The following is a 26834-nucleotide window of genomic DNA, read 5'->3' on the forward strand; positions in this document are numbered from 1 at the left end:
GAAAGATTTATGCTTTCCCCATCCTTACAGTAGTTGAACACTGAAGAATTGCAGAGACTATACTTACACAAAGGTTCAGATTCACTTTCTTCCCATGAAACCTTCCAACAGATATGGAAGTTACTTGTCACTAAGGACAAATAAGTTATGATGATCATGATCATTTTAACAAGTGAGCATAAATTATAGAGAAAACATTATATTTCTAATCAAAAATTAATTTAAAAGGCTAAAAACTCTCTATATCATTGATCATGAAGAGGTTGTTTTCTCTTTCTTTCATATCCCAGAAATTTGTGGTTTTAAACCACTGCAACAACTTTGTGTTTAGCTTTGACTATCACTGAAAATTCTGATTCTTAAATTTCTGCAATAAATTATAAGGTTAGTTTTCTGTATGCTGGATTCTCTCGCTCACTTATATTATTGGATCCTGAAGATTCTCCTAAGGTTAGACCCATTTTGCATCTTGCTGATACCCATTCAAGAGGGTAGCAACAATCTTAAGTGCAATGTGAGGGTAGAAGATCAGGTAGATGGAGAGAAGAATTCAGAATCAGCATATCAAGGTAACATGATTTTGAAGCCTTTACTAGGGAACTCCCAAATGATTCACATACTCTTCTCAAAAGAATTAGTCTTTCTTATCTTAGGCACAATAGAAAGAAGCCAGAAATGCTATCACAATCAACAGAAAATAGAAAGTTTATAAGCAACCAAGAGACACTTACCTATTTTTCTTCTCTCCTTATATAAATCCAATTATCCTAGAAGATGAAGGAAGAAAATGTGCATGTCTCATATATAGACAATGCACCCTTCCCTCAAAGCTGAGGAAAGGAAGGAATAAAATAACAGACAACATTCCTATAAACACTGATGCTCAGTGCTGGGGAGAAAGTTTCATATTTAAATTTGCATATGAGACTAGAGTTCATAATTAGAAACAACTGAAGATTTTTTTTTACATAAGCAAAAACACTAGGGAAATTATGGTATTTCCTACACTATTCATAACATAGTCCAGCCAATAATGAAGCAAAAGAACTCAGAGCAGAGTGAGGGTGAGTGGATAAAAATAATATCTTTATTTTTGTTTTTGTATCTAACCTGAAGTTCAGACTGTTCAATAAACTGTTATAAAATATTTCCAAAAGAATAATACATGATTTTCTGTTCTAAATTTGCAAATGTTTGAAGTGATTTATGTACTTTCTTTGAAGTAGGCTTTAAAAATATTGTTTCTTCATAAATCATTTCTGAAGGTCTCACAAAGACTGTCTAGTGCAAAAAGCATTCAATTAGAAGTTGGCAAACCAGCATTCTAACCATAGCTTTGTCAGTATGAAGCTCTATGGTCTTTGACAAGATTAAACCTCCCTTAGTCTCAGTTTGCATATCTTAAAAAATAAGGGGATTGCATGTAAGGAATTTTCATTGCTAACATTTTATAATCCAACATAATTCTTTATATAATAGATAGCAAATGACATTGAAGAAATAAAAGACCAGGCAATTATAAAACTAGTAGTCTTTGATCTTAAATGTGTAGTTTTATTAATATTTTTACAAATACGGACAAGAAAATATAGTTGTCTAGGCAATTTATGGGAATTTACGTTAATCACTGTATATTTTGACTGATTAATTATGAATAAATATTGCATCTGTAGTTACTGAAATAAAAGAGATAAATATAAAATATGATTCCCTTCCATAAAAAGTAGTTAACACCACCTAAGCATAATTGAAGAATCCAAAGAATAAATTTTAGTTCAGCAAAATGACATAAACCTTATCAACAAGCAGTATGAAATTACTTCAAATTAGGTTGCATAGCAAAGAATAACTATAAGACTTTATGTATAAAATAGGATGGAGTAATCGCAAAAAGCATCGAAGAAAGTAAATATGAGGATTTGGCTAAAGACAGGTGACAATTAGATTTGGAAAGGTCAGTGAATGAATGCATTGCACAAACAAAAGCATGAATCCTGGGAACCAGATATGCACTGAATGATTTTTTTTCTTTTACAACTTTCAACTTGGGCAGTTATGGTTCCAGTTGTCATGGAAAAGTGTTTATTGGGACTTAACCATCATAAACAAAGTAATATCAAATATACTACATGAAACAACAGTTTTTCAGGGCTGAAACACAGAAGAGTCCAGGTCTGTAAACCATTTGATAAGGAATCATGTAAGCTGGTGTATGCACAGCGTAACTTTCTGGCTCAGAATCTGTTTCATACTGCAGCACAGACAAGTGGAATTCTGGCTGATTCAGCAATCTCAATGCATAAGCAACATGTTAAGAGTTTGGGAGTCTGGAGATGAATAAAATTTCAAATCAGGGGTCTGAAGAGAAAAGAGCAAACAGAAGAAGAGTACTAAAATTTTGCACAGAAGAAAAGTGCCAAAAATCCACACTTTCTAGAAGTCTCTGAAAGCTTTTGGCCAAATACATAGCTATGCATGTACAGAGTGAAACACGGTGATGCCTGGGGGAAAAGTTGCTAATGGAGGTCTCTGAGCCAAATGGACAAACTGTGGTTCACATTTTTCAGACAGTAGGTGGTATTTAGAGATACCACTAAAAGCTCAGTGAGACAATTGTGACTACAAAAAGACTATACCTTTTGAGCGAACTCATCTTGCCCCCAAATAAGAACTACATATAACGAGAACTATGCAGAAATATAAATGTATGGACTTCCCTGGTAGCACAGATGGTAAACAACCCACCTGCCAATGAGAGAGATGGAGGAGGCTTGGGTTCTATCCCTGGATCTGGAAGGTCCCCTGGAGGAGGGCGTAGCAACCCACTCCAGTATTCTTTGCCTGTAGAATTCCATGGACAGAGGAGCCTGTCATGGCAAACTAAATTACTTCAACAAAACTCTAATTTTATTAAAAAAATATATATTAAAAATCATCCCTTCAAACTTTGGTAGTGACTTAGATGCTGAGTAATCTTCCTCTGTCCTGAAATACCTTGAGGATCACATATGAACATTTGAAAATACTTTACTTTTCATTCAGATACTTTTAGTCAAAGATGAAATGTTGCTCTAAAAACATGTATTTGATCTTTTGCCTTACAACTTTTATGCTGTATGTGTTTTCCCAAATCTACCGTATTGCAGTCACAAGCTCTGTTTATTTTTCTCTCTCTTTTTACACTCCATTAGTGATTTATTGGCTTTGGCTTTGACTTTTGCTTTGGCATTACTCATTTGTTTTGCTTGGTTAAGAAATATCATACTCTGAAGGTCTAGAATTTTCAAGCTTGTTGAGGCTAAAAGGAAGGCTACTTAAGTCTTTCCCTAAAGCCAATGCTACTGTCAAGAGTTTTCCCTTTCTCTCAACTTACATCAATGTGATATCTACTTAAAAGTAAAGTAAAAATGGCTCAGTCGTGTCCGACTCTTTGTGACCCCATGGACTGTACCCCACCAAGCTCTTCTGTCCATGGACTTCTCCAGGCAAGAATCCTGAAGTGGGTTGCCATTTCATTCTCCAGGGGATCTTCCTGACTCAAGGATCAAACCCCAGTCTCCTGCATTGAGAGGCTGATTCTTTACCATCTGAAATAACAGAAAAGTCTGATATCTACTTAGTGAGGTTACTAAATGCACACGTTCATAGATAACTTCAGAGTCAATGAGACATTGACTTTTTTTTAATTGGAATATAGTTCATTTACAATGTGTTAATTTCAGGTGTAAGTAAAGTGAATCATTTAGACATATAGATGTACTCCTTTTTTTTTTTTTTAAGATTCTTTTCCCATATAGGTTATTACAGAGTATTGAGTGAAGTTCCCTTGGCTAGACAATCCCTATGAGCTTTGAGTACTGGCATCCTTCCTGTTTTGTTCATTGCTCTTTCCTCAGTAGCAAACAGAATACTTTTACTCTAGGAAGGATCAATAAATAAATTATAAAAAAGGATCTGTAGAATTATCAGTTGCATGTCTGTCTTCTCCTGACTTTTTGTCCATTTGAACCAATGCTCTTGGATGATTGAAACACACATCGCCTTAAATGTTCATATATAAGCAGAACTGTATGTGTCTTAATAGCTTTGGTAAATCCAGTTCCTCCAGTTGATGGGGGAGCCAGCTCATTAGTGTTGAAATATACTACTGAATTTCTGTTTTAAGTGTTTTCCTCCGCCCACATACAGATAACTAATATCTCTTAAGCATACATTTGCATTGGTTACATAGAAGTATTAGAATGGGCATTGTCTAGTCTAAAAGATAGATATAAATTATGTTTGGAGAAATACAGGTGAAATTTTAGTATAAATTTTAGTATTCAAGTCTTGCCCCTACCAAGTTATATTATTCCTTAGCTTTTTGCATTTTAATTCCATTAACTATCCCACCCACACACACACATACAGACAAAATTTGAAAATCAGATGTATACCTTATTGCTTACTTCACTTAAAAATCCAGCTATGTGTTGCATGTTCTCCTCACAGATAAAGCATGTTTAACAATTTATTCAGTATTGTGTTTCATGTGAAAATCCTAAGAGGCATACTGCATAGCTAACTATTTTTACAGATCATTGGTCATGTTATTTACCTCTACTTTGTAACATATCATCAAGAGAAAATATACTTAAGATTTGTTTTCCAATCCCACTTGCAACAGGAAAATAGGTATATTTGATTTAACATTTTGCAATTGTTTTAATATATTGCAACAGCATTTTGAAAGTTCTGTACATTTAGAAGTAAATTTTTACTCAATTTCCCCCATTTTTGGCATAGCCCAACATAATACTTGATTTACCAGTCTATAGCTAAATATATTTAATTCTTTTCCTTATTGTCAATGACAATAAATTTGCCCAATTTCCACATACAAGTGTCCTAGACAGTAGGTTAAATCAACACCATGATTTTACCATTTCCAGCCTTTGGATCTGTTTTCAAAATATAATTATGATTACCAGCTTTTATTTCAACACTTGGGCTTGTAAAATTGATGTGTGTGCTTCTTAACACGTAGTAGTGTTAGTAGTAGTAGTATAATTGCTCAGTCGTGTCCAACTCGTGCAACTCCATGAACTGCAGCCTGCCAGGTTCCCCTGTCCATGGAATTTCCAGGCAAAAATACTGGAGTGGGTTGCCATTCCCTTCTCCAGGGGATATTCCCAACCCAGGTATTGATCCCAGTTGTCCAGCATTGAAGGCAAGTTCTTAAATATCAAAGCTACCAAAGCTTATTAATATTTCATTAACATATCTGGTCTTATATTAAGATAACTGGTCTTATACTGGTCAATAAAACTTGAATTATTAGCAGAAATTCTTCTACCTTCCATCTATTACCAACCCTCACACCTAAGATCAGTAAGCACATTATTAATTATATATTATTATATAATTATAGAATATACATTATAAATTTGATTAATTTAACCAGACCACCTGACCTGCCTCTTGAGAAACCTGTATGCAGGTCAGGAAGCAACAGTTAGGACTGGACATGGAACAACAGACTGGTTCCAAATAGGAAAAGGAGTACATCAAAGCTGTATATTGTCACCCTGCTTATTTAAGTTATATGCAGAGTACATCATGAGAAACGCTCGGCTGTATGAAGCCCAAGCTGGAATAAAGTTTGCCAGGAGAAATATCAATAACCGCAGATATGCAGATGACACCACCCTTATGGTAAAAAGTAAAGACGAACTAAAAAGCCTCTTGATGAAAGTGAAAGAAGAGAGTGAAAAAGTTGACTTAAAGCTCAACATTCAGAAAACTAAGATCATGGCATCAGGTCCCATCACTTCATGGCAAATAGATGGGGAAACAGAGGAAACAGTGGCTGACTTTGTATTTCTGGGCTCCAAAATCACTGCGGATGGTGACTGCAGTCATGAAATTAAAAGATGCTTATTCCTTGGATGGAAAGTTATGGCAAACCTATATAGCATATTAAGAAGCAGAGACATTACTTTGCCAACAAGTGTCCATCTAGTCTAGGCTACGGTTTTACCAGTGGTCAGGTTTGGATGTGAGAGTTGGACTATAAAGAAAGCTGAGCACTGAAGAATTTATGATTTTGAACTATGGTGTTGGAGAAGACTCTTGAGAGTCCCTTGGACTGCAAGGAGATCCAACCAGTCCATCCTAAAGGAGATCAGTCCTGGGTGTTCATTGGAACAACTGATGTTGAAGCTGAAACTCCAATACTTTGGCCACCTGATGCGAAGAGCTGGCTCATTAGAAAAGACCCTGATGCTGGAAAAGATTGAGGGCAGGAGGAGAATGGGACAACAGAAAATGAGATGGTTGGATGGCATCACCGACTCGATGGACATGGGTTTGGGTGGACTCTGGGAGTTGATGATGGACAGGGAGGCCTGGTGTGCTGTACTTCATGGGGTCGCAAAGAGTCGGACACGACTGAGCGACTGAACTGAGCAGAACTGATCAATTGCTAACTGATTAATTGTTCTATACTTTAATAATGCTTTTTAAAAATTTTGAGAATAATAAATAGCATAAAAGTTAAGGTAAGTGGGCAATTTTATAGTCTTTTTAAGCTGTGCGAGTCTGCATTTTTAAATTCTCTCAATAATTCCTTTTTCTCATCTTCTCAAGTTGTGACCCATTTCACTATGTTTATGTGGATATAATTCAAGTTAAGTAAAATCCTACTTCCTTGTGATAAAGATACTCATCTATTTTTGATGTCAAAATAAACGCCACACTTCATGATAACAGTTTAACTTGAAATTGAAATATGATATAATTACCTAGAATTTCACATGGATAAACTTGAAGTATAATGCACCCTTGGGGTGGAGTATGTTTTCTGACAATATAAAATTTCAGTACCAAGAATGGATGCAAAAATGTTGTAAAATATGACTCACTTCTATATTTTATTTTTCTCCACTATAATATCTGCAATTTTATCTTACTCATCTTTGTATCGTCAAGATGTAACACAGAATCTGAACCTAAGCACAAAGGTAATAGTGTAGTGATTGCAGGGGTCTTGAAGTGATTTAATTAACGTAGGATTTAAGAAAAGTACTTAATCTTTCTTTGTGTCTCATTTATCACCTGTAAAGTGACAATAATAATAGAACCTTTATCAAATAGTTGAGAGAGAATTTAAAGAAATGACCTAAGAAAGTCATTAAGCAAAGAATTTGGCACATAAAAATTCCTTAAACTATAAACCAGCTATTCTGCACTTGATATAATACTTGGAAGTAAATGTCTCTCATTTTATTACCTCCTTACAACAAATTTATGCAAGGTAAGTAAAGTAAAATTTTCTGCAATTAAATTAAACTTATATGACATAGAGCCAGAAATTAACCAGAGAAAACTGACCCCAAAACTCCTATATTTCATTGCTGTTTAATACAACATTAAATGATCAAATAGATCCAGAGTTATAGGATTCCTTTTGATAACAAAACTAGAATTCATTTATAGCAACACCACACATTTATTTAATTCCCACTCCAAGTTAAGTGTAGGCTATAGGAGGCAAATATGATTACAAATTATTTTGGAAGCTGTAAATCCATAAAGCATACAACTGCCAAGTTTTTCTCATGCTGGGGCTCTGGTTGAGGAAAGACACGTACAAAGTCAAAGCAATATCGACATACAAGCCTCATCAATGAGCATCTACTCAGAACAGAATTAGATGATGAAGTTAGGTTATTATTTTCTATTTCAGAATCAAAGAACATGACCAGCTATAGCTGGATTATTAAGAGAATGTTTTATTCCTCCCTTATATTTCCAGAAGGGGCTACAGGGCTAGAGCATCCGCTGTGCATGGGTACTCAGTCAGTCGGTCATGTCCAACTCTTCGCAACCCCATGGTCTGTAGCTCACCAGGCTCCCCTGTCCATGACATTCTTCGGGCAAGAAAACTGGAGTAGATTGCCATTTCCTATTCCAGGGGAGCTTCCCAACCTAGCGATCAAACCCACATTTCCCGTGTCTCCTGCATTTACAGGTATATTCTTTAACACTGAGCTACCTGGGTAGCCCTAGCACACATACTGTATACAGTATTAAAAGAAGCAGGAAAAAACACTCCTAAGATACATCATCTTAAAAATGGGAGACACAACAATTAAATTGTATCTTTTTCTACCTTGGGAGGTGAAAGTGGAAGTTGCATAGTGAAAACAGAAGTGGTGTCTCTAATGACGTTCTCAAAGTGAAGGATGGTGACGCCTGAAATTTCTCCTGTGGAAATGTTATTAATCAAAGGAGAAATCAACAGTTATCACTCAACATTCTGATAAACTTTCAATTACTTGTTCAGGAAGTGCCGCTATACAGGTATCAGCTGAATGAGACTTCCTGGTAGACTGTGATGATGTAAATTGGTTTTGTAGTGTAAACCAGAAATTGAACTGAAATATTACATAAACTGGGGCAAAAGGGAAGAATATGAAAGCAGAGATACAACAAACAGATTTAGAAGGGAAAAGTGTTTAACTTAGTTTAACAGATCTTTTTAGGATGGAGGAGGTTAAAGTGTAGACAGCAGTCCTTTAGAGCCAGACCTTCTCTCTCTCTCCTTATGTATATACACATTTATATCATTTATACACATATATTATTGAAATATGTTTAAACCTACATGTTTTAATATTTAATTATTTATTTATATAAAGTTAATCTGTCAAGACTGAGAATAATAGAAGGAGAAATTGGAAGCTGCAAGATTGCTTAAGGAACTAACTACTGGAAAAATAAATGTGTCATGATACACACCTTATACACACAAGATGTGATATGGGTTTCAGATAATCTTTTATTTAGAAAATTCATAATAAAATTGCAGTATGAAAACAAAAGCTAAGACAAAATTATTTTTTGCACATCAGCTCAGTTCAGTCATTCAGTCACATCTGACTCTTTGTGACCACATGGACCATAGAACGCCAGGCTTCCCTGTCCATCACTAGCTCCCAGAGCTTGCTCAAACTCATGTCCATCGAGTCACCGATACCATCCAAGCATCTCATCCTCTGTCGTCCCTTTCTCCTCCTGCTTTCTGCATCTACTTGCAATAAAAAAATTAACATCATTTGAAAAATATATTTTAGTATGATTTAAAGTGTATGCATTTTAATACATTTTCCAATGTGCTATTAATCAAGCAAGATTTCCAGAATGTCAAGGGAATAATGGGCAATCTAAATATGTAATTTGTGACTAGTAGAAAAGTTTATTTTTGTAACCATATAATTTCTGGTCATTTTCTCTAGCACTTGTTTGATTGAGGAAACAAGACATTTGCTTCATTACTTAATGGCTTCTTTCCTTTTTCTAGTTTGCAAAAAATCCTTTTGACTAAATCATACTTTGGTACTATGATTTTTTGGGGGTCTTTTATTTAACTTTCTATGGAGTACTACCTACAAGAGTAATGAATAATCATATGGATAATAATAAAGTAATATTAGCATACACTATGTTTATAGTTCATTCTGTATGAAGCATTGTTTTAAGCACTTTATGGCACAATGTTTTTAACTAGTCACAACCAACAGATAAGACATACAGAGTGCTTTTCCAGATGTCCAACCAAGTGTGAAGACTGACTCACAAATTCACTTTATTTTGCTTTCTATGTGTCTATCACTAAGGTCAACAGCTTAAATTTGACCTTGTTGTACCAATGGTAGTCAATTTTCTTTTGATGCCAGGTCCGTGATTCTAAATCTGACTAGACTGAAAACATCTACTTAAAAGAAAAAATTTTATTTAATTTAAAAATTTGAAAAAAATGACTATTAAGTTTATATGGTAAATTTTTTTTTTTTTTTACTTTTGTATGTTAGTTCTTTATCAAGGACCAGAGTAAAATTCAGAAAAGAAATTTGATTAAAGTGTGAATAAAATACTCTTCATAACAAGCAATTATAAAATATAGTATTTACTTTTTATTTGCATTTTCTTTTTAAAATTTATTTCAAATAAGCATATCTAAATTTTATTTTAAATGAGCATATAAAGAAGAGGTGGCAAGAACACAGAAGAGCTATATAAAAAATATCTTCATGACCCAGATAACCACGATGCTGTGATCACTCACCTAGAGCCAGCCAGACATCCTGGAATGTGAAGTCAAGTGGGCCTTAGGAAGCATAACTACAAACAAAGTTAGTGGAGGTGATGGAATTCCAGTTGAGCTATTTCAAATCCTAAAAGATGATGCTGTGAAAGGGCTGCACTCAACATGTCAGCAAATTTGGAAAAACTCAGCAGCAGTCACAGAACTGGAAAATGTCAGTTTTCATTCCAATCCCAAAGAAAGGCAATGCCAAAGAATATTCAAACTACTGCACAAGTACACTTATCTCACACACTAGCAAAGTAATGCTCAAAATTCTCCAAGCCAGGAGTCAACAGTACTTGAACCATGCACTTCCAGATGTTCAAGCTGGATTTTAAAAAGCCAGAGGAACCATAGGTCAAATTGCCAATGTCCATTGGATTAATGAAAAAGCAAGAGAGTTCCAGAAAAACATCTACTTCTGCTTTATTCACTATGCCAAACCCTTTGACTGTGTGGATCACAACAAACTGCGGAGAATTCTGAAAGAGATGGGAATACCAGACTACCTGACCTGCCTCCTGAGAAATCTATATGCAGGTCAAGAAGCAATAGTTAGAACTGGACATGGAACAACAGACTGGTTCCTAATGGGGAAAGGAGTTTGTCAAGGCTGTATACTGTCACCCTGCTTGTTTAACTTATATGCAGAGTACATAATGAGAAATGCTTGGCTGGAGGTAGCACAAGCTGGACTCAAGATTGCCAGGAGAAATATCAATAACTCAGATATGCAAATGACACCACCCTTAAGCCAGAAAGTAAGAAGCCTCTTGATAATGAGCCTCTTGATAAAAGTGAAAGAGGGGAGTGAAAAAGTTTGCTTAACACTCAACATTCAGAAAACTAAGATCATGGCATCAGGTCCCATCACTTCATGGCAAATGGATGGGGAAACAATGGACAGAGTGACAAACTTTATCTTTTTAGGCTCCAAAATCACTGCAGATGGTGACTGCAGCCATGAAATTAAAAGACGCTTACTCCTTGGAAGGAAAGTTATGACCAACCTAGACAGCATATTAAAAAGCAGAGACATTACTTTGTCAACAAAGGTCTGTCTAGTCAAGGCTACGGTTTTTCCAGTAGTCATGGATGGATGTGAGAGTTGGACTATAAAGAAAGCTGAGTGCTGAAGAATTGTTGGTTTTGAACTGTGTTATTGGAGAAGACTCTTGGGAGTCCCTTGGACTGCAAGGAGATCCAATCAGTCCATCCTAAAGGAAATCAGTCCTGGATATTCATTAGAAGGACTGATGCTAACGCTGAAGCTCCAATTCTTTGGCCACCTGATGCAAAGAACTAACTCATTTGAAAAGACCCTGATGCTGGGAAAAATTGAAGGCAGGAAGACAAGGGGATAACAGAGAATGAGATATTTGGATGGCATTACTGACTCGATGGACTTGAGTTTGAGTAAGCTCTGGGAGTTGGACAGAGAAGCCTGGTATGCTGCAGTCTGTGGGGTCACAAAGAGACAAAACTGAGCGACTGAACTGAACTGAATATCTAAATTACAGAGAATATTTTAATTAACTCTCATATATCTATTGCCTGATGTAATAGTACAAAGCGTTTACTTTGTATATCCATTTAATTTTGTTAGTGGCTTTAGTTGCTGAAAACTGGGTTGCTGGTAAAGTTTCTTTTTCCCTACAACCAGCAAATGATCTGTGGGTGAATTTTACCATGCTATGAAGAATAATTTTTACAAGCATTTGACCTAAATTTTTTTGCATTCACTCATGTTATTTTTCCAGATCAATTATTTCATCAGTTTTTGAAAAATGGTGAATTTACTAATTAATTTTTCTACCTGCATCAATTAACTGATAATATTCTATAAAGAAAAGCTTAGTCTGATCATAACATATTCTTTAAAAATCTTAAGCTAAAAGTAAACAGCTGCAAATATATTTAGGTATATTTGATGGTAAGAAAAATAGCTGGACATCTAAGACTAAAAACAAAAACTTAGTATTGCTTGCCATTTCCTCAAATTAATTCCTTTAAACTATCTAAATTACTGCATGTTCTTTATATAATAGATCTTGTAGATTTATATACATTATCACAATAAAATACATACTTGACTTCATAGTCCTCACACAAATAGCCATATGTACATTCACAATGATGAGTGCTGAGACAGGATGTATTTTGAAAGAATCAAAGTAACATCATCTTAAAGGAGCATTCTTAAAATGTCATATATCCTCAAATAATTATGTCTTAAAAATCACACTGTGATTAATTATCTCCAGGGAGTATATTTATTATTTTAGAAGCATCTTCTAAAAAGAATTAGAAAGGAAAAAAACAACTTTCTGAAACCTACTTTTTATCAAAATCATTTTGACAGATTCAGGTTACCTGCAGACTCAATTCACCTGAAAGGCAATGATATAACATTATGTCAAATGCAGTATAAGCAAATAATCAGCAGTGAAGCTCAGAAGAGTAGCAGGAAAAAATAATTTTGGGTATATGATTCTGTTAAATCATATAATCCCAAACTTTTCTTAATATGCAAGAAAAATTGAGGTGACTTTGAAAGTTGGCAATATTAAAGATACCTTTGCATAGTTAATGAAATATTACAATGGTTTTCACTATAAGTTTTTAATCTTCATTAAGTTATGGCAACCAAAGATCACTAATTATCTTTGTAAGACATATAGCATGATCATATGTGCATTATATACATTTATCATGTTTGTATATTTATATACATCATTACTTGATCATTCAAATTTACCTCAAATTAAGCGTATTTTTAAAAATTGTTTTGGTCATATATTTCAATAAAAAATGAACTGTCATTTGACTTAAAAATGGAAATCTACTATTAATTAGATATCCACTATATAAAAAAAGAAAGTGCCACAGAAGCCACAAAAGTAAATTGAGCCATGGCAATAAATTGGTCAATCCATAAAGGAAAAATGACATGTCCATACATCTGAAATATAGAGAAGTATGGGTGTAATGTATATTTGCATGTGTTGGTTTAATTACTAAGTTGTGTTCGACTCTTGTGACCCCATGGACTATAGCCCGCCAGACTCCTCTGCCCATGGGATTCTCCAGGCAAGAATCCTGGAGTGGATTGCCATTTCCTTTTCCAGGGGATCTTCCTGACCCTGGAATTGAACCCAGGTCTCCTGCATTGTAGGCAGATTCTTTACCAACTGAGCTATATAACCAGGATATATAAAAAATAAACAAATCTTACTTACTGGAGCGAAGTTTCTCATTGGATGGATGGATATATTTAAATTTTATGAATACATGTATAACACAGGTTAACATATAAACACATATTTCCTTAGTCAGAGGCACATTCTAGAAGCCATGACATCCCAACAATATTCAGTTTCTAATGTCATTCTCCAGTAAAAGGGGACCAGCACCTCCAGAAAAATAGCTAGGATTCTAGGGCTGGGGCAGGGGATAACAATATAAGTCTACAGTGTAACAGTATAAGTCTAAAGTATATTTTAATGACAGAAAGCAAGAAAATAAATTTATAGATAGATAGATAGATAGATAGATAGATAGATAGATATGGACAGATAGGCAGATTCAGGTTACCTGCAGACTCAATTCATCTGAAAGGCAATGATACAACATTTATGTCAAATGTAGTATAAGCAAATAATCAACAGTGAAGCTCAGATGAGTAGCAGGAAAATAAAATTTGGGGTATATGATTTTCTTAAATCAAAAAATGCCACACTTTTCTTGATACACAAGAAAAATTATATGTAATTATATATAATTGTAAGATATATATCAAAGAAACCAGTGAAAGAGATGCAGATGGCCAAAGCTAGGCAATTTAAGCTGCAAAATACAGTGGTATTGGATTATAACCCAAAGTATACAGTAAGTAGAACTTCCCAGGTGGTGCTAGTGGTAAATAACCTGCCTGCTAATGTAGGAGACATAAGAGATCCCTTGTTAGATCCCTGGGTCAGAAAGATCCCCTTAAGGAGGGGCATGGCAACCCACTCCAGCATTTTTGGAAAATTCCATGGACATAGGAGCCTGGTAGGCTACAGTCCATGGGGTCGCACAGAGTCTGAGCAACTGAGCAACTGAACACACACAGGCAGTACTTCTTACCAAATTGTACTGTTTGGAAAGGGAGGAAAAAAGAGTACTTTTAGAAAGAAAAATCGTAATGAAGTAATTCAACTCATCAAGATTAACACCAACAATAATAGGTCATGTTGACTTGTTGTTTAGCCACCAAGTCATGTCCAACTCTTGTGACCCCATGGACTGTAGCCCGCCAGGCTGCTCTGTCCATGGGATTCTCCAGGCAAGAGTACTGCAGAGGGTTGCAATTCCCTTCTCCAGGGGATCGTCCCAACTCAAGGGTCTAAGCCAGATCTCCTGTACAGGTAGGCAGATTGTTTACCACTGAGCTACTACATATATATACATATATATATATACATATTTCCATTCTAATATGTATCCTGATATTTGTATCTCTGTCTCTATATATCTATCTAAATTGTCTTATTTATCCTATGCCTCTAGAGAACCCTGAGTGATAAGAAATGAGAGTACAAATATTGGTATTCAGTTTGCCGTGATATGTACTTTTGATGGGATATTCTAATCCTGCAATTCCTGTATCTTTGAGAACCAAGATTTGTGGTGTGGAAAAAAGGAGATATGGTTGCTATACAGAGGCATATCAGTAAAAAGCCTATAGCTCAGTGTTTTAATTGAAATCACCTGTGTGAACACAATTGAAATCACCTGTGTGAACACATTGTAGCCTGTGTTTGTATCATATATTTTCCTAGCTATAACTATTGAAATGCCTAGAAATGATGATCCACATAGTAGCAATGAACATTCCTAGAGATCAGATTGTGGTCATAGCATGCCATCTTATACATAAAAAAATATTGCTTAGAGAGAAAAGACTATTCATGTTTTGAGACCAAAAAAAAAAAAAAAAAAAACCTGTGTAAGATTAGCCTGAAGGTTCCTGTTAAATCAGATATCAGAAAGCTTTCAGAGTTTATTGGCATACTGTCAAAAAGCTAGAAAATCAGCCTGAAAAGTTTTCTGCTATCAAAGACAATATTATTTGAGCTAATTAAGAGTAGTAATTGCAATGAACTAAAGCCTATCAAATGTGTTCAAATCTATCACTTTATAAGGATATTAAAAATATTAACCTCTGTAGATAATAAGCAACAATTTAGTACCTTCAAATACAGAGAATGAAACATACAAACAAACGATATTTATACTACTTTTTCTCTGAGACATAACATTGCATAATCAAAAGATAAGTAATTATTTATAAAATTGTTCCATATATAAATAAAATATACAGCAGGATTAAAATATTACCACTTGTCAAACAAACAAATGAAAGGATCTATTAGTATGAATGGCTATTAAAGGATCGATCTATTAGTACCGATGGCTACCAATGCCACAAAAGGAAGGAATAGCAAACATCTGAGGTTCTTTATGAAAGAACATAGCATCACCCAAAATCTGGATAAACGAATAAAATTTGAGTCCTACCTAACTTCTAATCCCATATGCCAACTTTCAGGAACTGCAAAGGACAGAGGAACATGAAACATGAGTATGTAATCAACAAAACCAAGACCATGGGAAACTCCACAGGCCAAAGAGAACAAGCACATCATTAGATAAGGTGCAAGAAAGAAATCAAACAATGGAGAGAAAATCTGTATATTAAATATATCTTTAAAATAACAACTAAAAATTTTAAGGACTTCAGTCATATCTAACTCTTTGCAACCCCATGGACTGTAGCCCGCCAGGCTCTTTTGTCCATGGAATTTTCCAGGCAAGAATATTGGAGAGGGTTGCCATGCCCTCCTTCAGGGGATCTTCCTGACCCAGAGATTGAACAGGCATCTCCTGTATCTCCTGCATTGATGAGCAGATTCTTTACCACTAGTACCACATGCAAAGCCATGAATATACCTTAAAAATAACAACTAAAATTTTAGGGTGTAGGTTTACACATTTAGAGAGTAAAACTATAAAGAAACATAAGCAGTGATGAATAAAAGGACAGAATAGTGACTACTTATGTAGGAAGGGGAGGACTTGATATTGGGACAAGGCACAGGGAGGCCTTACATGAGTGCTTGGCAAAGATTTATTTCTTGAACTGATATCAGTTGGAGTAATATTCATGTCATAAAAATTCATTCAACTATATTTTATTGTGTATGCTTTTTATGTATGTGTTTTGTCAATAATAAATGGTTAATATCAAAGAATATATTACCCAGTAGGTACTTTATATACAATTATCTCTTCCATGTATTCAAAATTGGCTTATCCAAGGGTAATATTTTATACCTCAACAAGTTCAAAGAGAGATATTTTATATCCCTCAAATTATTTGAGTTCTATTAGGGGATTTTCCATTAAACAGTTTAAAATCTTCATGTGCATTTATGAAATTTTAAAGAGTAATTTTTATTCTTAACTAATAATTTAACTCTTTTCCATAATTTAGCATCATTTCTAAGTGTATTTTCCATGCATTGACTCAGTATTATTCACCATAAATACCATTTCTAAACCTAATACTTTGGCATGGGACTACCTAACATCCTTAATTACTTTTTGGAAAAGTCTCCTGTCAGTCCCCTCTCCGAGTCCAGAAGAACAATGCAGGTCTCTGTCCCTGGCACCAGGCTTGGGACATGTGATCCACATGTAGCCAAGCCAAGAACCAAATCCTCTTATCCACAGGGTTTTTATTAGTGAAACACCAGATGATACAGTCCTGGTAAATCTGTATAGAACTAGCTCCTGGCCACAGTGGTTATTTCAGGAGAAGACATATTATTCACCCTGTAAACAAAGTAAAGCATGAAAATGTATGATAATATACTAAAATAGAAGTCCTCTTGTTTTATTGTTTTGCCAGCTTATTTATAGAAAGAATTAGGTCTGAGGGCAGTAATTCTGCTTTCATTAGATGTGGGAGAAAACCAATAAGAACAGAAGTATACGATAAAGAGAAAGGACTATTTCTGGTGACACTGTTTGACACAGATTAAGACAGAACTGCTGACACTACAATTGTTGGCATTTCATTTAAATAATATGATAATTGCCTTTTTTGCTTAAATCAATTTGAGTTGGATTTTGTGACAATTGCACTATTATATTTGCTATGTTTCATTCAAATAATGGCATGTCCAAATAGCATAATTGTTTGTTATGACAGCTAGGCTTGAATGTGTTTGAACATATCAAGAACAATTGATAAAAATGTTTGCATAAAATATTTTGTCAAACATTGGGGTAGATAAACTTTGACAAGATTATTGTCACATTTTTCCATCCTATGTCTTTGTTCATTTATTCAAAAGGCTTATAATCTCTACAGTATGAAGCACACAGCTCCAGATAAGGGGTGTGTGTCCTGTGTGGGATTCGTCTCAAGGGATATAACCTCAAGAGATATAAAGTTGAAGAAGATAAGATTCCTGCTTTTAAGAATCTTATGAATACACACGTGCACACATATAACCTATGAAAACATGAGTTTGAAATTGTTATTTGTCTACCTCTTTTATTCAGCTATCTCACCTCTTTGCCTTCTTCTACTACCTTAAATACACCCTAAAACCCAATCTTATGTATCATGTGGGTTTGACACAATATGTCTTTGGGAGCTTTCCCCATGGCTCAGCCATAAAGAATTGCCTGCAGTGCAGAATATGCAGGAGATGTGGGTTAAATCCCTGGGTTGGGAAGATCCCCTGAAGGAGAAAATGGCAACTTGTTCCGTATTCTTGCCTGGGACCCATGGACAGAGGAGCTTGGCAGGTTACAGTCCTTAGGGTCACAGAGTCCAACATGACTGAATGAACATACACACAAGCATGTATCTTTGGTTGGGTTCCCTGGAGGCAGAGGCTGAGATAGAAACTATTGTTCAAATGATTTAGAGGGATACTCTCAGAAGAAGGGGAGTGAATAAAACTGGATAGATCTGGGAGAGAAAAACTAAGCAAAAATGAGTTCTTAGTTGGCAACTGGTTAGCTTGAACCATGAGGGTTTTAGGGAGCACAATTCCTACCAGAGACTCAGCTCTCTGTAAACAAGAGAGAAGAAATGTGTACCCTGAGTCACTCAGCCATTGGCCGAGGAGGTCCACCTCAAGTAGCAGAGATGAATGCAGCTTCTGGAACACTCAGGAAGGCACAGGCCCAATGTCCTGGACAAAAGATCAGCTGTGACTGACTATCAGCCAACACTTACAGCTATTAGGGATGAATATGGTGGCCAAAGTGGATCTGGCAAGGTACCACCAAGAGTCCACCCTTCCATGTCCATCCAGGTAAACATGATGTGCTGTTTCTCCCCACCTAGGCTGCCCATCAAGGGCTTCCCTGGTGGCTCAGAGGTAAAGAATTCACAGGAGATGCAGGTTCGATCCCTGGGTTGGGAAGATCTCCCGGAGCAGGAAGTGGCAACCCACTCCAGTATTCTTGCCTGGGAAATCCCATGTACATAGGAATCTTCTAGGCTACAGTCAGTGGGGTGGCAAAGAGTCAGAAGGGACTTAGCATCTAAATAACAAAGGCTGCCCATCAAAGCCTGCTGGGCCTTAGAAAGGTGAGCACCATTCATTTGTTGCTTATGCAGCACTTTATGATTCAATGATCATTTCTTACAGTATAATATAACAACCTGCTTACAACTGTGCCTGAGTATTCATTAAAGGTAGTAATTAAGTCTAATTAATCTTTATTTCCCCAATGCCCAATGCAGTGATGAGACCTCATGTTATTACTGATTGCATATATGCTAATTTTTAATTGTTTGAGGGAACTAACAAAATGATAAAGGCAAAACTGAAATTTTGAATACATAGACTACTTGGTATATTAATAGAATGCTTTAGAGCTGAGTCTCTCAAAGTAAACCATTGAGCAGACAGATGACCTGGAAGTTCTTTTAACTCTCCAAGTCTTTGTTTCTTAATGTAAAAAACAGGGATGATAAATATTGCTACAGGCTTGTTACTGGAACAATGAAGTTTATAGGTATCAAGGGCTTCTCACAATAAGTAATAAATAGTAAGTGTTGAATGCATACTAAGTATGCTTTAGCTTATATTAACTGATGATCTTACTGAAAGCTATAATGATTGTCAGGTGGTGCTAGTGGTAAAGAACGCATCTGCCATTGCAGGAGATGTAAGAGACATAAGTTTGATCCTTGGGTCAGGAAGATCCCCTGGAGGAGGAAGTAGCAACCCTCTCCAGTATTCTTGCCTGGAGAATCCCATGGACAGAGGAGCCTGGTGGGCTACAGTCCATGGAGTCGCAAAGAGTTGAATAGGACAGAGGTGATTAGCATGCATGCATAATGATTGCAAAAAAAATTTTGAATTTCAAAATTTCATGCTGAAATTTAATGGTTTAAGTATTTTTAAAGAGTCAACAGAGAGTAAAGAATATTAGACCTGAATTATATACTTTCTATATACTGTGCTTTATAAGCTATTCAAATTTGTGGCACATGACAATATTTATCATAGATATTGCTGCTTTTGCTGTAGCTCCGGGTATCATTTATCTTCTTATTGCTGAGGCTAGAATTCATCCTCACTAAGGTGAGTTTAACATATTAACATCATTCTGTTGTTGGTCCCCAAAGGACAATTCCATATTTTAATATCAAAGAGCTCTATTAGTATATCTAAGGAGTGACAGAAAACATGAAAAAGGAAGTATGTTGCATAACAAAGACATATCTCCTTCAGCTTTCTCAATTAATTCAGTTTTTAATCAATTATCCCAAAAGATTGTCCTCATTATATAATGATTCACCCTGCCAGGCCATCAGATTGCTCCTAAAATAATTTTTTGAAGTTGTTATTAGCTAAAATGTGGCTTCAAGAAAGAAAGTTCACCATGCTAAATTATACCAAGACATAGATTATAACACATTGATTACAACAATAAATTCTCTTTCTTCTGAAATCTTTACTAAGGAACATCATTAGAAATTTAAACATCTAATTATAGATGAAAGGATTCTATTAGACTTTGTCTTTTATACCCTTTTTCATATACCCTATTCTTTCTGTGTGCATATGTGCATGCTAAGTCATTTCAGTCCTGTCTGACTCTGTGTCACCCTATGGACTGTAGCCTGCCAGACTCACCTGTCTACGGGATTCTCCAGGCAAGAATACTAGAGTGGGTTGCCATGACCTCCTCCAGGGGATTTTGCCAGCCCAAGGGTTGAACCCAGGTCTCCTAGGTCTCCTGCATTGGCAGGCAGGTTTTTGACCACTAGTACCATTTGGGAAGCCCATTCTTCCTATATAGCTTATTATTAATCAAAATTTGGGGAGTAAAGGCTTACTTGATATGTGCAAATCAGAGAATGTTAAGAACTCCCTAGTTTTCCATTTTCAGTAAAAACTGTAAGTGAGTTAGAGTAAAATGTGTTGGATTAAATCATAACATGTTTTCATGTAAATAAAAATGAAAAACATAGACAAATCATTCACATTTTTTTTTGTTACTTAATCTACCTATGAAGTCTGTTCAGATTTTCACAGTCCCTTGTCTAATGCCTTTCTTCATCATGTCAGTCTTTGTTTTGGCCTTTTGTAAACTCTAAATTTCATTTTTCATAGCAATGTTTTTTCATTCATTTATTCATTGTCTGGTGACAAATACCTACTAAATATGTATTATTTGTCTGACACTATATTAAATGCTGAGGGAAAAGTTACATAACTCTAAATATTTGCAACAAAAATTGAGGAATATCAGACCATTAATTAATAACTTTTATAAGTTAAAAACTAATAGAGATGATTCAGGATAATTAACTGATGAGTCCCATTACATGATCATTCATATATGCTGACCATATGTGCTGGAGTATTCATAGTGAAAATTGCTTAGAGAAGGTGAAGCCAATGATGCCAGACCCTTTTCAATCCTGTCTTCAGAATGCAACAAGGAGCAGAGTGAATGTTGTAGAATAGTTTATCAGAGCTGATTTCCATGTTTTCTGTCACCTATATGATTCAATTAAATAAACATGCTAAAATAACAGGCATTGAATGATTTTTTGAAAGACTCAGTGTTTATAAATGGGCACACTTTAAAACACTGAATTTCCTAATTTTGGCCTCTTTTCCAATTTTCAGAATTTATATTGAATGTCTAGCTTTTCAAGTTGTTTCTGAGCACTTTTTCTTCCCCAGGCTCTGTTCTGGGCAGTATTTTCCAGATACACTGTGATGAAGATCTACAAAGTTTCTGCTATAAAGATGTCTGTATATGTGTCAGTCCCTCAGTCCTGTCCAACTCTTTGCGACACCATGGACTGTAGCCCACCAGATTCCTCTGTCTGTGGAGTTCTCCAGACAAGAATACTGGAATGGGTAGTTACTTTTGTATTAATTGGGAAGACAAAATAGATTTAAAAGTGGAACAATATCAGGTCATAATAAGCACTGTCGAGGACAATGTAGGGCAAACCATCAAGTGTATTTCAGGAAGGGGGATACTGAGCAGGCGTGGCCTTCAGTTCAGTTCAGTTCAGTTCAGTCGCTCAGTCGTGTCTCTTTGTGACCCCATGGGCTGCAGCACACCAGGCCTCCCCGTCCATCACCAACTCCCGGAGCTTACCCAAACTCATGTCCATTGAGTCGGTGATGTAGGAAGAGGGATACCGAGCAGGGGTGACCTTGGTGAGGAGCTAATATTTGATCAAAGACCTAAGTGAAATGAGGGGAGCGTTGCTTACTGGGAACATAGTGTGTATAAAGTTAAGATGGAAATATTCTTGGAATACAAGAGATGCAGGGAAAATGTCCCATATGTGAGAGAAGGGAAACTTAGGGAGAGCAGGAGAAGGACTCTAAGTTCTCCTCTTGGCTGTTTTGGATCTGCATTTATTCACTTTTTATAAAGTTGGCAAGCTCCAGACATACTCTGATATTCTTTCCCTTTCCTTACCATCCCCAGCATTTATTTCCTTGAACTTCAACCCTGCTCCCGAGTAGTCCTAAAACTGTTTCATATAAATTAGGGGCTTCTTTTTCACTGGTCTAGTTAGCCCTAAGGTCCAGTCAGAGAAATGTGGACTCTAAAGTTATTCCTGGACCCATAAACCTCTCTTTCTTAGAGATTAGAATTTAGTAGTACCTAAGAAGATCATTCTAACCAACATAAAGTTACATAAACCAATTCACTTTAAAATGAAATCCACTGCCAATCTGATAGAGTAAGATAATAAGGTTTTCACTTTTCTTTTGTAAGAGGAGGACTTTATTAAATGTTCTTTAGGGAAATTCTCTAAACTGATGCTGCCCTTCATTTTCATCCTGTAAGTCAGATGTTCATAACGGAACTTTAAATGATATTCTATATGATGCAGAATAGTATTTCTATCCCTTTGGACCACTTCCATATTTTTAGACAGTTGTTAGTTAATTATTGAAAATAGTTTCTTTATCCTGAATACTCACAAATAAAGAAATATGTGTGGATCCTATTATTCAGCCTTTGTTCATGAATAAGCCAGCTATGACCAAGATACTGAAACCATAAGAGTAAATATAAATAGAAAAAAAGAAAATATTCTCCCACTAGGAAATAAAGGAGATCCCCACCTCCAGTCACCCTGCCTTTCTTTTCTTAAAAGCATTTACTTAAGAACATTTGCAAATGTAAGTTCTTTCTCTGTGAAATGTAGGTAAATGTTTTTTTTAATTACATAAAGCTCTAATCAGTTTTAAGACCTAGGATTGTCTTTCTAAAGGATCTGGGAACCAGTTCTCTCAAACTCAGTCATTAAAACTTTGCTAACAGGGAAGGAATGGAGATGCAGATATAGAGAACTGACTTGTGGACACAGCACGGGATGGAAAAGAGTGGGACAAACAGAGAAAGTAGTATCAACATATATACACTTCCCTGTGTAAAACAGATAGCTGGGGAGAAGTTGCTATAAAACACAGGGAGCCCAGCCTGGAGCTTTCTGATGACCTAGAGGGGTGGATTGGGGGAAGAGAAGGGAGGTTCCAAAGATGATATAACTATAGTTACAGCTGATTTGTATTGTTGGGCAGCAGAAACAAACACAATATTTTAAAGCAATTCTCTTCCAATTAAAAAATAAATTTAAAAAAAGAATCACAAATTGCAAAAGAAAAAAAACAAACAAACTCAGAAAAGCACCCCAATCTCCTAGTTTCTGTGGGAAGGCAGAAAACTAGCTTTCAGCAGGCAACTAACTCCAAATGGCAAACTTACCTTTTGTTGTAAAGGTAAGAGCGGTTTTTCTTTCTCCAGATAAAGCCACTTAGTTAACAGAGATATCACCCCCTATTACCAGGTAAAGTTAAGATGGACTGTGTGTGCCCAGTGGTGATGTCAAGTCCTCTTACTTGAGGACAGGCTATTGTTTATCTTGAGAACATGTATAATGGGTGGTATCTGCTGGGGCATATAAAGAAGTGAGATCTCTTTAAGTCTCTGCAATCTTAGTGAATTGCTTGGGATATACCCCACATTCTGGTCTAATACTTATTTAATAATAAAACTGCTTTCTTTCTCTTCTAAGCTGGTAGTGAGGTTTTCTTGGCTGAAGAAGATTTGGGCTTTAATTTATTTCTCCAGCAATGCTGAGCCAGGTCTGAGATTGGGGAGTGAGGTGGTATGTGATTGCGAGTGATAAAATGGGAGCTGACAGACATTCAAAGAAAAAAAAAGAAATCATCAATTTGAGGAAAGGTATTATAAGGGTGTGAACCTAAAGGTGCAGATACCAGGAACTGAGAAATGAATCTGAGATATAACAATGACTCCCCAATTGTGATTTGAAGACTGAACATAGATTTCCTAAGATACTATGGCATAGGGGTGGGGGTGATGACTTGAGTCGTGAGAAAGAGTGATAATAATGTTCTGACATGATTGAGGCTTTGCTGGAATCTTGTACTTAAGAAGTACATTTTAAAAAGCAAAAAAAGCCAAATTCTTTTTTTTACCCCCCCTGGCATAAAAACCTTTATGCAGTTCACTTTTGAGGAGAATTCATCAAAATGCCAAGATAGTTTTCCAAATACCACTTGATAAACCCAGCGGGTAAAACTGAATAAATAATTTTGAATTAGTAATTTTATTTTGTTCTTTAAAATTAGCAAAAAAGAAAAGATAGATTCAAACAGTGAAAATAGACTCAGGGAAGGGGATGGTGGAAATAGAATATATTTGTCCTCATTCTCCCCAAATTGATGCTAATGAAGAGAAGGCAAACAATTATGTGAGCACTCTGAACATGTAATTAGTACTTTTTTTGCCATGTCTCCTCTCTAAAGCAACTCACAACTTAAGTTGCTTTAATTAATCACCTGAGGGGACTCTCACTAATGTACAAATCAGCACATAATTTTTATTGGGGGTGGGGGGAGGGAAGTGATTATTACCTGACTTTATATCACAAGAACAAACTTGGGTTCCAGTTTTATAGAGATGGGATTCTAAGTTCTAAAGGAATATACTCAAACCATAATACCTCAATTGGCTGGCTGTCTTTACTGGCAGGAGGACTACAGAGTTTAGCCAAAGTCTGGGAAAATCAGCAAAGACAGAGTGAACATACAGGTCAAAGAATAAATAGGATTTGTGGTCTAACTGTGTGGGGAATGTGTGCTCTATTCTGGTTGATGCACCCTATGTGTGACAGGGTACAGATTCCCAGGTGCATGCTTGTGTATACATGTGTGCGTGGGCATGTGTGTGTGTGTGTGTGTGTGTAATTTCTCAGCCAGTAAGCAATTAAGCTCTTCATATGAGCTCAGTCACTTCAGTTGTATCCAACTGTTTGCCACTCTGCAGGCTGTAGCTCACCAGGCTTCTCTGTCTGGGACTCTCCAGGCAAGAATATTGGAGTGGGTTGCCATGCCCTCCCCCAGGGGATCTTCCCAACCCAGGAATCAAACTCTTATCTCCTGTGTCTCCTGCACTGCAGACAGATTCTTTACTGCTGAACCACTAGGGAAGCTCAAGCAGTTAAGCTATAATTGTCCTTTTTTATAATAGTGCTGGGGGACTGGGATTTCTTGAGATTTATAATCAAATATGTGACAGGAGATGCAATTTGAACAGAAAAAGTGAATTTCATTTGTGTCTATGTGTGTGTGTGTACATATGTATATAGTATTTATTTTCTTAAAAATTGAATAATTCAAAATTGTATTTAATTCAAGCTCATTACAATTATTTATATGTCTGTCTTGCATGCTAAAGAAACAATTTAAATTTCCATTCTTATTCCTAACATCTCATGGAATTAAAAAAAAAATTCAGATTGTCCTAAATGACTTTGATTTTCTCATAATGTGAATATCTTATATGTATGTTCAATTATATTATTTTGCATAAATATGACATAATTAAACTTTATTGCTTGTAATTTACACCATGGTTAATCATAGCTGAAAGGCCATGCTTGCATTCTACAGAGTGATTTAAAATAAAATGCCTTTCCAAATGAATAAATGTTCAGTATTAATAACTGCACTTGGAAGTGCTGCTATCCAAAATCACTTGTATGATTATTTTAGAAATAGTCAATATCAGTAAGTGGCATTTTAACAGATAAACTACTTTCTATAATAGCAAACCATTTACTTAGTGAAAAGCAAAAGATTTGGAAAAGTAACTTCCTGCGAATAAATGCAACTTTCGTATGTAAATTTTATTACTGGAAAAAAATCTTTACCAAGTTTTTATTTTTAAATATTTGATACCTGCAGTTTATATTTGTGAAGAAGGAATTCATAGGGCCTGGACTCCATCTCAGGCCTGTCTGTGCTGATCGTGCTCGGCCACCGGGAACCTTGAAGATAGTATCCAGGTTACTCATCACCTAAGAGAAAACAGACACTAATCACCCCTGCCTCCAGACAGTATCTATCTGAATGTAACCACAGGCTTAGCGGTTATTAACTGGTTGGAATGTAACCGCGGGCTTATTGATTATTAACTGTTGGAACACATAACACGTGAATGATGGGGTTATTGTGATTGTATTTACCCTTCCTTTGTAAGCCTCAAGGGATTTGGGGTGGTGGGTTTGGACATGTACACATGGGGTATAAAAGATTTTCACAAATGTTGGCCAGGGTCCTTGGCTAAGAGGAGACTCTGCCTTGGGCCCGCCGGTGTAATAAACTGCTCTCCACTATCTGCATTGTCCTTCTGAGTGAGTTTGTTTCCCAGAAAGCGTGACTATAACATTGGAATATTTTTAAGACATGAAATTATTAGCAAACAGCTGTACATCTGAAACACTTAAATTCTGTAAATAATGTAGATGATCACATTTCAGTAAATTTATACTAAAGCATAAATTTGTAATTTATCTATCCATCATGAAAAAGATACCATAAAAAGGAAAACAATGCTAGTTGTGAAATATATTTTTCAGTTATTCTGGACTATGTCAGAAAATGTGTAGCATACTTGATTTTGAAGGTATCATAACACTCAATAAAACACAAACTTACTTTCTTTAGGCAAGTAATAAACGCAGCTGTGATTGAGGAAAGGCGAACCATGATGGGTGGCCAGGTGCAACTTTGCGTCCCTTCGCTGCACCGCCCCAGCTTGAGGAAGTCAGCAG

The 26834-nt window shown here is 35.9% G+C and overlaps 1 long non-coding RNA gene across 2 annotated transcripts; it reads right to left on the bottom strand.

The window, feature by feature from the left end:
- Positions 1 to 1716: 1716 nt before the first annotated feature.
- Positions 1717 to 26834, bottom strand: LOC136144459 (uncharacterized). Of its 2 annotated transcripts, none has more exons than XR_010658550.1 (3): positions 26719 to 26834; positions 25960 to 26078; positions 1717 to 2358 (listed from the first exon to the last, which is right to left on the bottom strand). It is a non-coding gene; the product is annotated as an uncharacterized lncRNA (long non-coding RNA). The 2 variants fall into 2 exon arrangements; XR_010658551.1 differs by lacking the exon at positions 1717 to 2358 and adding an exon at positions 12494 to 12519.

This window comes from Muntiacus reevesi, chromosome 11, assembly GCF_963930625.1.
Source record: "Muntiacus reevesi chromosome 11, mMunRee1.1, whole genome shotgun sequence".
NCBI lineage: Eukaryota > Metazoa > Chordata > Mammalia > Artiodactyla > Cervidae > Muntiacus > Muntiacus reevesi.